We start from the raw sequence: 10363 nt of genomic DNA on the forward strand, positions 1-10363 counted from the left end.
ATCACCTTGATACCTAAACCAGACAGAGATGCTACCAAAAAAGAAAATTACAGACCAATATCCCTGATGAACACAGATGCAAGGATCCTCAACAAAATCCTGGCAAATAGGATTCAAGGCCTCATCAAGAATATCATTCATTATGATCAAGTAGGTTCCATCCCAGGAGTGAAAGCATGGTTTAACATCCATAAATCTATCAACATAATACACAACATCAACAAGAAAAATAAAAATCATATGATCATATCAATAGATGCAAAGAAAGCACTTGATAAGTTTCAACACCTATTCTTGATTAAAAGTTTCAGCAAGATGGGAATGAAAGGAAACTTTCTCAATATAATTAAGGCCATCTACCACAACTCAGTGGCAAATATTATCCTCAATGGAGAAAAACTAAAAGCCTTCCCTCTTAATTCTGACACAAGGTAAGCTGTCTTCTCACACCACTCCTATTCAACAATGCACTGGAAGTACTTGCTATAGCGATTAGGCAAGAAAAATATATCAAGGGAATCCAGAGAGGAAAGGAAGAAGTCAAGCTCTCACTGTTTGCAGATGACATAATACTCTACTTAGAAAACCCTAAAGACTACCAAAAACCTTCTAGAAACAATAGACTCATATATCAGGGTGGCAGTCTATGAAATTAACACACAAAATTCAATGGCATTTTTTTCTTTAAAAAACTGCCGTCAACAACTAAAGATACATATAGACCCCTAAAGTACAATAACTATAGTTTCATGTGTGGGAATTTGGAGGCTGGTCAGTGGTAGATGTCTAAAAAGACAATACTAGACCAGTACTATGATCCCAAGTTTACTCTTTAGCTACTTGATGTTTGTGTGAATAGCAAGATCTAAATGCAAAACACAGATACTGCTACCAGGCACAGATGAAAGCTATGCACACATTATAGCAGCTCAATGGCATTTCTATACACAAATACTAATAAGGAAGAAGTGGATATTAAGAAAACAACCCCATTCACATTAGTGCCACTCATGGAGTCAACTTGACTAAAGACGTGAAGGACCTATACAAAGAAAACTATAAAACTCTGCTCCAAGAAATAAGAGAGGACACACGGAAGTGGAAACATGTACCCTGCTCATGGATTGGCATGATTAACATCATTGAAATGGCAATACTCGTCAAAGCATTGTACAGATTTAATATGATCCCTCTAAAGATACCCATGACATTCTTCAAAGAAGTGGATCAAGAACTTTTGAAATTTATTTTGAACAATAAACACTCTCGAATAGCTAAAGCAATCATTGGGGAAAAGAATATGGCAGGCATTACTTTCCCCACCTTTAACTGTATTACAAAGCAACAGTTATCAAAACAGCATGGTATTGGAATAAAGACAGACCCTCATATCAGTTTAATAGGTTTGAGTATTCAGAGAAAGTTCCCCAGACATACAATCACCTAATCTATGTTAAAGGATCAAGAAATCCTAAATGGAGCAAAGAAAGCCTCTTCAACAAGTGGTGTTAGCACAACTGCTAGCCACTTGCAAAAAAGTGAACTTAGACCCCCAACTAACATCATGTATGAAGGTAAAATCCAAATGAATTAAATACCTCGATATCAGACTTGATACCATAAGGTATATAGAACAACATGTAGGTAAAACACTCCATGACATTGAGATTAAAGGCATCTTCAAGGAGAAAACTGCACTCTCCAAACAAGTGAAAGCAGAATTTAACATATAGAAATATATTAAACTGAGGAGCTTCTGCACCTTGAAGGAAATAGTGCCCAGGATACAAGAGCCACCCAGTGAGTGGGAGAAGCTATTCACCAAATACCCATAATATAAGGGGCTAATCTCCAAAATATACAAGCACTTACAGAACTTTACAAGAAAAAAACATTTAATCCCATCAAAAAATAGGGAGAAGAAATGGACGGACACTTTGATAAAGAAGAAATACTAATGGCCAAAAAGCACATGAAAACATGCTCCACATCACTAATCATCAGGGAAATGCAAATCAAAACAACTATGAGGTACCACCTCACACCACAGATATTGGCACACATCACAAAGTATGAGAACTAGCAGTGTTGGTGGGGATGCGGAGAGAAAGGAACTCTTATCCACTGCTGGTGGGAATGCTGTCTAATCCAACCTTTATGGAAAGCGATATGGAGATTCCTCCCAAAACTGGAAATTGAGCTCCCATACGATCCAGCTATACAACTCCTAGGAATATACCCTAAAAACACAAAAATACAATACAAAAATCCCTTCCTACACCTATATTTATTGCAGCACTATTTATCATAGCAAGACTCTGGAAACAACCAAGATGCCCTTCAAGAGATGAATGGCTAAAGAAACTGTGGTACATATACACAATGGAATACTACGTAGCCATCAGGAGAGATGAAGTCTTGATTTTTTCCTATACATGGATGTACATGGAATCTATTATGCTGAGTAAAATAAGTCAGAGAGAGAGATGCAGAATGGTCTCACTCATCTATGGGTTTTAAGAAAAATGAAAGACATTCTTGCAATAATTTTCAGAGACAAAAGAGAGGAGGGTTGGAAGTTACAGCCCACTTCATGAACTTCACCACAAAGATTGATGAGATTATTTAGAGAAATAACTACATTGTGAAGTATCCTAACAATGAGAATGTATGAGGGAAATAGAAAGCCTGTCTAGAGTACAGGTGGGGGCAGGGTGGGAAAGATATTTGGGACATTGGTGGTGGGATTGTTGCACTGATAATGGATGGTGTCCTCTTATATGACTGAAACCCAACCACAATCATGTTTGTAACCAAGGTGTTTAAATAAAATATTTTTTAAAAAACGAAGGAGAGAGGGAAACTTAATAAGCCAAATTAGAAATAAAAATAGGGAGAGTCACTGCAAATATTATAGAGATTCAACCATTTGAATAAGTGACTACTTTGAGAAACTCTATGCCACAAAATAAGAAATGGATAAATTTTGAACTCTTGTAATTTTCCACAGTTGAACCAAGATGATCTGGTATATTAAATAGATCCTTAGTATTGAGGAAACTAAAATGGTAATCAAAAGTTTTCCAAAAAACAAAAACCCAGACCCAGATAGATTCATTAATTAATTTCTTCAAACCTTTCAAGAGAACCCACTACAATTCTTTTCAAGCTCTTCCAGGATATTGAAGAAACAGAAACACTCCAAATAGTTTTTATGGTGCTAACATCACCATGATATCAACATTATACAGAGATGCTTCAAAAAAGAAAAGAAAACTACAGACTAATATCCCTAATAAAAACAGATGCAAAGATTATTAACAAAAAATTATTTTTTCCTTCCTCTTTCCCTTTTTTTCTTAAACTGGTATTTATCGTCTCTAGAAGAACTCTCCCAATTTTTGCTTGTTTGAATTTTTGCCCCTTCTTTTTCTTTTGTTTTGTTTTCTTTTCTTTTCTTTTTTTCTTTTCTTTTCTTTTCTTTTCTTTCTTTTCTTTTCTTTTCTTTTTTATTACCTTCAAACAGAAACACATGCTTGAAACATCTTGTTCTGCCTCACAAGTTTAGGGGGAAATAATGGAGGACACCAAGACCAAACAATCTTATGAACATTGAGTAGAAATAAAAAATGATCAGACTTGGACACCAAATCTAAACCCAACTACAACAGAATCGATATCCAATCTACATCACGCTAGACACAGAAGGGACCACTTATACTAGCAGCCCGGGGGGGGGGAGGGCAAAGGAGGTGTGATATGGGATGCATGCTGGGAACAGGGGTTGAGGGAGGACAACATTGGTTGTTTGGAATGCCCCTGATTCAATGTCACTATGTACCTGAAATACTACTATGAATGATTTGTAATCCACTTTGGTCAAAATAAAAATTATTAATATAAAAAATACCACCCAGCAATAAAATGAAGTGAAATGTGGATGCAACTCAACATAATTAATGTTGAAGGAAACTAGACTAAAATGCACATTCTGCATAATTTCATTTACATGAAATTCTAAAGAATGTTAACTTTCATATAATGACAGAAGGCAGCTCAGGGTTGGTGAAAGGGAGGTAAATGTCACTTCAAATTATTCTTCTTTGGTACCAGTATTCTTTTTATTTATTTTTTTTGTATTTTTTTATTTGACTTTTTTTAAATTTTTATTTTGACCACCTTGGCTTACATATCTTTCACAGTCGTATTTTATGTATATATTAACATTGAATCAGGGGAATTCTCATCACCAAATTTGTCCTCATTCCACCCCATCCCCTTCCTCCAACCCATATCCCCCACCATCACACCTGGGCTGCTAGAATAAGTGGTTCCCTCTGTGTCTAGCTTACTACTAGTGATCATATATCTGTTTGGTCCCAGTACCCTCGGTTGTTTCCCCCTCTATTTGAGAGGCGGAGCTAGATAGATCGAGTTATGTGGTTTTGTTTGAAGGAAAGAAATGCAATAGAATGGGGTAAAAAATCAAGTAAGCTGAAAATGGGCGGAGTCCTTCTAGAGGTTTTCAACCTCAGTTTGAGAGAGGACGGGAAAAAGGTACCAGCATTCTTTTGAACTGATTATTTTGTGAAATTGTAGGATAAGAGAATCTCTTAAAATAGACTAAGAGTATCTCTTTTCTAAGGGATATTCACATTTAAAAATCAACACTTGGCAGGATATAGAAGGATTGCTTTAACTATGTATCTCTCATACACAAACACAATCATGAAGAATTTATTGTCTTAAATTTATACAGCAGTCTTTAATCTTGTTTACCTGAACTCTCATAATTGCCTCTCTCCCCACATCCACCTACTTTATGTCTTTAAAGATGGTATTTAAAGTAGTACTAGGTATTTAAACTTGGTAATTATTAAGTTTTCTTGGGTTTTAGTCTCTTTCATGTATATGAGAAATATATGAGTATATATGTGAGTGTATATAAATATATATAAACTTCTGGATTTTTCTTAGTCTTTTATCATAGGAATACTTGAGCCAAGAAATCAGAAGGGTACAGGAAAATTTGGTTTTCCTTCCCCACAAGCGTATTTCAAAGGTATGCAAGTAAATTTATATAGAGAATATATTTATTTTCTTAATTATGAGTGATATGTATGACTGATGTTTCACAGATGTGAATATATAGTGAAATTTAATACATAAGTAATTATGAAAACTTGCCAAATTGTAATTTCCAATATGTGTAGTTAATTTTCAGTGAAGGACAGGTTGCTCCACATGTTTAGGAAAGGAATTCCTAGATATGTTGCTCCATAATATGGATTACTTTCAGCGAGGTCAACTGATGTCCTGTGCCACATAATATTCTCTTAGCTGCCCAGTAAAATAAAAATTGAGGATATTACAACTGAAATAGAATTTTGGGAGAAGAGGACATACCTACTTTTGCTTGGAACTTATTCCTCGTATGTGTTTCTTGGGAGACCCTATGTGGTGTTGGGAAACTAACTTGAGTCAGCCATGTACAAGGGAAGCACCTAATCTGAAGAAACTCTTTGGGACCATATCTCTGGTCCCAAATTAGAGGTTTTTATCAGAAGAAATTTTTCTAACAGAAAAACCCATTTATAGAGCAAGACAAACATCTAATTTCAGATATTTGTCATGTTAAATATACAAATTCATTTGAATAAATTTAGATATTTGCTTGACTTTATTAATGAATAGGACAGCAATCATCTTGATAGTAGAAAGGGCCTGCAAGAGTCATAAAATTAATACACAAAAATTTGTAGCATTCTTGTACACAAATAATGAACTTGGAGAAAAAAATTAAAAGCCTATCCCTTTTAAAATAGTTCTGCCAAACATCAAATACCTAAGATTCAAGTTGATAAGGGAGATCAGAGACTTAGAAATTAAAATTTTTTGATCACTGCTAAGAGAAATAGAAGAGGACACCAGGAACTATAAAGATGACCCCTGTTTATGGATAGGGAAAATAAACACTGTCAAAATGACCACTCTATTCAAAGTGTTATACAAAAGCACATTAAAATTTCAATGATATTATTCAAAATTTGAACAAACTACTAAAACTTACATAGAATCATAAAACTCATCAAATAGTCAAAGCATTATTAAGAAGAAAAGAAACATTTCCCAATATTTAACTATACTGTCATATAAGCTACAATAATAAAAAACTGAAAGGTACTAAGACTAAAGATAGACCCACAGTCCAATGGAACTGAATTGAGAGATCTAAGTTAAAACCCCATATATATACATATATAGATATATTTAGAGAGAGATGGACAGTTAACTTATGGCAAAGAAAGGAAATTAGTATACTCATTGAAGCAAAAAAACTATCTTCAATAAACTGCTGGCATAACATATAGCCACAGGTCAAAAATTGGAATAAGAATTGCAATTTACCTAATCACAAAAGTATACACAAAGTGTATAGAAGACTTTGAAATTAGAAATAATTCCATTAAAAACATTGAAAAAATATCAGCTTGCCAGGAAATTGACTTGCAGAGACATCTGTAACAATATGACTACTGAGACAAAGACAACAAAAATAAAAACTAAAAATGGGATCACATCAAATTCAAAAATTTCTTCACAGCAAAAAATATCCTCAAGCTATAATAAAAAGCATCCTACCTAATGGGAGAAAATATTTTCAAACCAGATATCAGATAAAGATCTAGCAATCACTCACAAAACTCAACAATAACAATAATAATCAAATGATCACATCTAAAAAATTTTGGGGACAAGATAAACACTTTTCCCAACAAGGCATACAAATGGCCAATGGGCATATAAAAAGAGCTCGCCGTCAAGTTTCAGTTCACTACATGAAGCTCACCACGAAGAGTGAACAGTGCAGTTAGAGAAATAACCTCATTGAGAACTACCATAACAATGTGAATAAATGAGGGAAGTAGAAAGCCTGTCTAGAGTACAGGTGGGGGTAGGGTGGGGAGGAGGAAAATTTGGGACATTGGTGATGGGAATGATGCAATGGTGAAGGGAGGTGTTTTTACACGACTGAATCCCAACCACAATCATGTTTGTAACCAAGGTGTTTAAATAAAAATATTAATTAAAAATAAAGAAAAGGCAAATAACTGATTCCTGCCGAGTGCTTTGGCACTTTAGAGACATTTTAAAGGGCCTCTGCTCTGCTCCTTGAGGCAGCACTGAACTACCCTACCAGAACAGCTCCTGAGGTCACGGCAACAGAGGTAGGCTATTTCCACCCATCGGTGAGACAGAGAAGCACGGCCACTCCACATCACAGCCACGCACACCTTCTCACCAAGAAATTCTAGCACAACACCACTCCACAAGTGGAAGTATACACAGCTTCGCATCCATTTACCATAAAACATTAGGTTTTAAACTTCTAGGGTTAACTCCCATCTGAAATGGAGAATATGTTGTGGGACAGCAGTGTCAATTTCTTACAATTTGTCTAGCTTGCTCACTAGTAAATCCAAACATTCTCTTTAAAGCAAAGGCATTCTGGTGATGCAATTGCTGACTCATCTGAGCTAGTTAAAAAATATTTAAAACCAAGCTTGGAGTATATCCATCAGCTAGATGGTTACTTTCTGCTAAAGGGCCTCGTTAATTAGTGTGGCCCCTTACATGACCAATAAAAAAATTTCTCCTGTCTAGACTGAATCAAATTTTGCAACCTTAGAACCTTAGAACCAATGTAAACTGTAGTTGTTTCTGTGGCAGGAAAAAGTTTAAAAATGTAAGCTGATGAGGCCAAAGTGATGGTGCAGTGGTAGGGCATTTGCCTTGCACTGGGCTGACCTAGGACAGACCATAGTTCGTTCCCCTGGCATCCCATATTGTCCCCCAAGCCAGGAGATATTTCTGAGTGCATATACAGGAGTAACCCCTGAGCGTCACAGGGTGTGGCCCCAAAATCAAATATATATACAAGCTGAATCAGAATACAAGTTAAAATGGTCGAGAACATAACTTCTATTACAGACAGAATCTCTGCTTGCTGGACAGAAACACTAGCTGTGATTTTAATCACAGGAGGGAAGTTATCAATAAGAACTACTTAATGTCCGGAGTAAGAGCCATCAGTGAAAATAAGAACAACAGCATCCAGTAGTGAATAACTAATTTTAGAAGGAAAAAGAAATTCTGTCTCTTTTAGGAAAGTTAGTAATAGGTGGGAAGAAAAATGAAATAAAACATTTCTCATAAAACCTTGAAATGCAATTGTCCATTGATCCTCCATTTTCATTAATTTATTAATTTGTTGTTTAGTGTAAGGTGTTACAATATCAGCAGCTTCATAACCAGAGAGATCAATGCTTCTTAGTCTCCCTTTACCCATAATTAAGGCTACCATATATAAAAAGGAAGAATTTTCTTAGAATAATGTGGAAGATGTATTCATTGCACAGGTCCATTTTGCCATTAAAAAACCTGTGGGAGTGTAAGCAGTTTTCAAGACCAGCAGATTCCAGGGTTGGAATAGATAATCTGTCAACTGACTGAGGCTGATTGCTTTGTCTACTAATTTAAGGGCTTCAGCATCCTCAAGAGTTAGGCTTTTTTTTTAGAATGTGGGAAATAATTTCCCCACAGCATATTAAATAGTGGGCTGAGATCACCCATAGTTAATTTCAAATAAGGTCTTACCCAATTAATATTTCCTAATAATTTTTGAAAATCATTAAGTATACATAATTTATCCCTTCGTATAACTCTCCCAAATAGTTAAAAGGTGGATCTAATTAAATTTTATCATCAGCAACAATTAAACCATAAGAATTTAAATCCTTAATAATATCCTGTAAAATTTGCAAAAATAAGGCCCTGTTAGATGTGGCAAGTAAAACATCATCCATTATAATGAATTATATATGTCATTGGATTTCTTGATCTGATTCTTGATAAAGCCTGCTTGACAAATTTTTGACATTGGTGAGATTATTTTTTTATTCCCTGTGGTAGTATTTTCCAGTGATATCTTTGATATGGCATTTTTAAGTTAGGAGATGGAACATTAAAGGCAAATTGATAGCAATCAGAGGGTTTTAATTTAATAGTTAAAAAGAGCAATCTTTTAAATATATGACTATAACATAATGTCCTGTGGGCACAGTTACTGGAGAAGGGAGACCTAGTTGTAAAGTCCCCATACTCTCCATACTTTTGTTAACTGCCTTCAAATATTGGAGTAACCTCCATTTTGCTGACTTCTTTATAGGGGTGTTCCAAGGGCTAGTAGTCTGTTCTATATGCCTTAGTTCCAGTTGTTCCTGGACTAACTTCTCTACAGTCTATAATTTTTCCATAGATAGGGGCCACTGTTCCATCCATACAGGCTAATCTGACTTCCAACAAATTTTATCTTCATAATACTGGACAGTGGCCCTTAAGAAAAAGTCTGCTATTCTTTCAAATTGTCTTAAAGATGCTAGATTTACAAAAGCTAGTCCCATCTGCTCCTAAATGTCCCTTCCTCCAAGAATATAGAGTAGTATGGACAGAATATTTGGTTGGATTGTACCATGGTCTCACTTCAAGTTAATATTCTTATAATCTTGGTCACATTATTAGCCAAATCTAAACTCATCTAATAAGATGTGTTTATGACTGGCCAAGAAGAGGGCCAGTCCTTTCCATCTATACGGATGCTATCAACCCTGGATATTCCTTTTCCTTTTCCTGAATTTTTATTGGCCTTAAAGGCCAAACTCTTCTTATTTTTTGAATCCAAGCTATTAAATCAGAAGAACAAAAAGCCTCCGTCTCTCCTCTCCTTCATCAGAGTTGGATTAGGGAGATTAAAATGAGGTAAAATCAATCATTGAGAAATCCTTTGTCTTTTATAAATTTGAATTGTTTTGAAAGTTGATTGGGCCATACTTTTAATTTGGCCTTGGAAGTCTGAGCCTATTACTCCTGTAATGATTTATATGCCTATCATAGAAATAGAATTACACCCCAGGATTTAGCCAAAAGTTCTAGGGGGCAAAAGACCCACAAATACCTGCCTCTAATAATTGTATTTCAGATCCTGCTGGAATAAGATAATCTGGCTGACAGACAAATCTAAGCCAGCACTGCCAGGAGACATGTGGGCCAAATCAAGGATAGTTTTAGGAGAGTGAACTTCTTGCCTTCTTTGTCCTGTATTGGTTAGAGGAGGCGGCTTGATAGAGAGTAAATTAGAGGAATCCTGTAAGGAAATCGCTTTAGTTGGTCAGGGACAAAGGATGGCCCCAAATCTAGTTTTTTTTGTCTTTTTTACTACATTTAAAGTGGTGTCTTTTTTATGATAGTTAGAGTGGCAGTCCTTTTTTCAGTGATTTTTCTTTATGCATCGAGGGCAAATCCC

General features: G+C 35.4%; 1 non-coding gene across 1 annotated transcript; it reads right to left on the minus strand.

Annotated features, from left to right (window-relative positions):
• Positions 1–747: 747 nt before the first annotated feature.
• LOC125999686 (small nucleolar RNA SNORA23) lies at positions 748–926 on the minus strand. The gene has a single exon (XR_007492167.1). It is a non-coding gene; the product is annotated as a small nucleolar RNA SNORA23 (small nucleolar RNA).
• Between the last annotated feature and the right edge of the window lie 9437 nt (positions 927–10363).

This window comes from Suncus etruscus, chromosome X, assembly GCF_024139225.1.
Source record: "Suncus etruscus isolate mSunEtr1 chromosome X, mSunEtr1.pri.cur, whole genome shotgun sequence".
NCBI classification, from domain to species: domain Eukaryota; kingdom Metazoa; phylum Chordata; class Mammalia; order Eulipotyphla; family Soricidae; genus Suncus; species Suncus etruscus.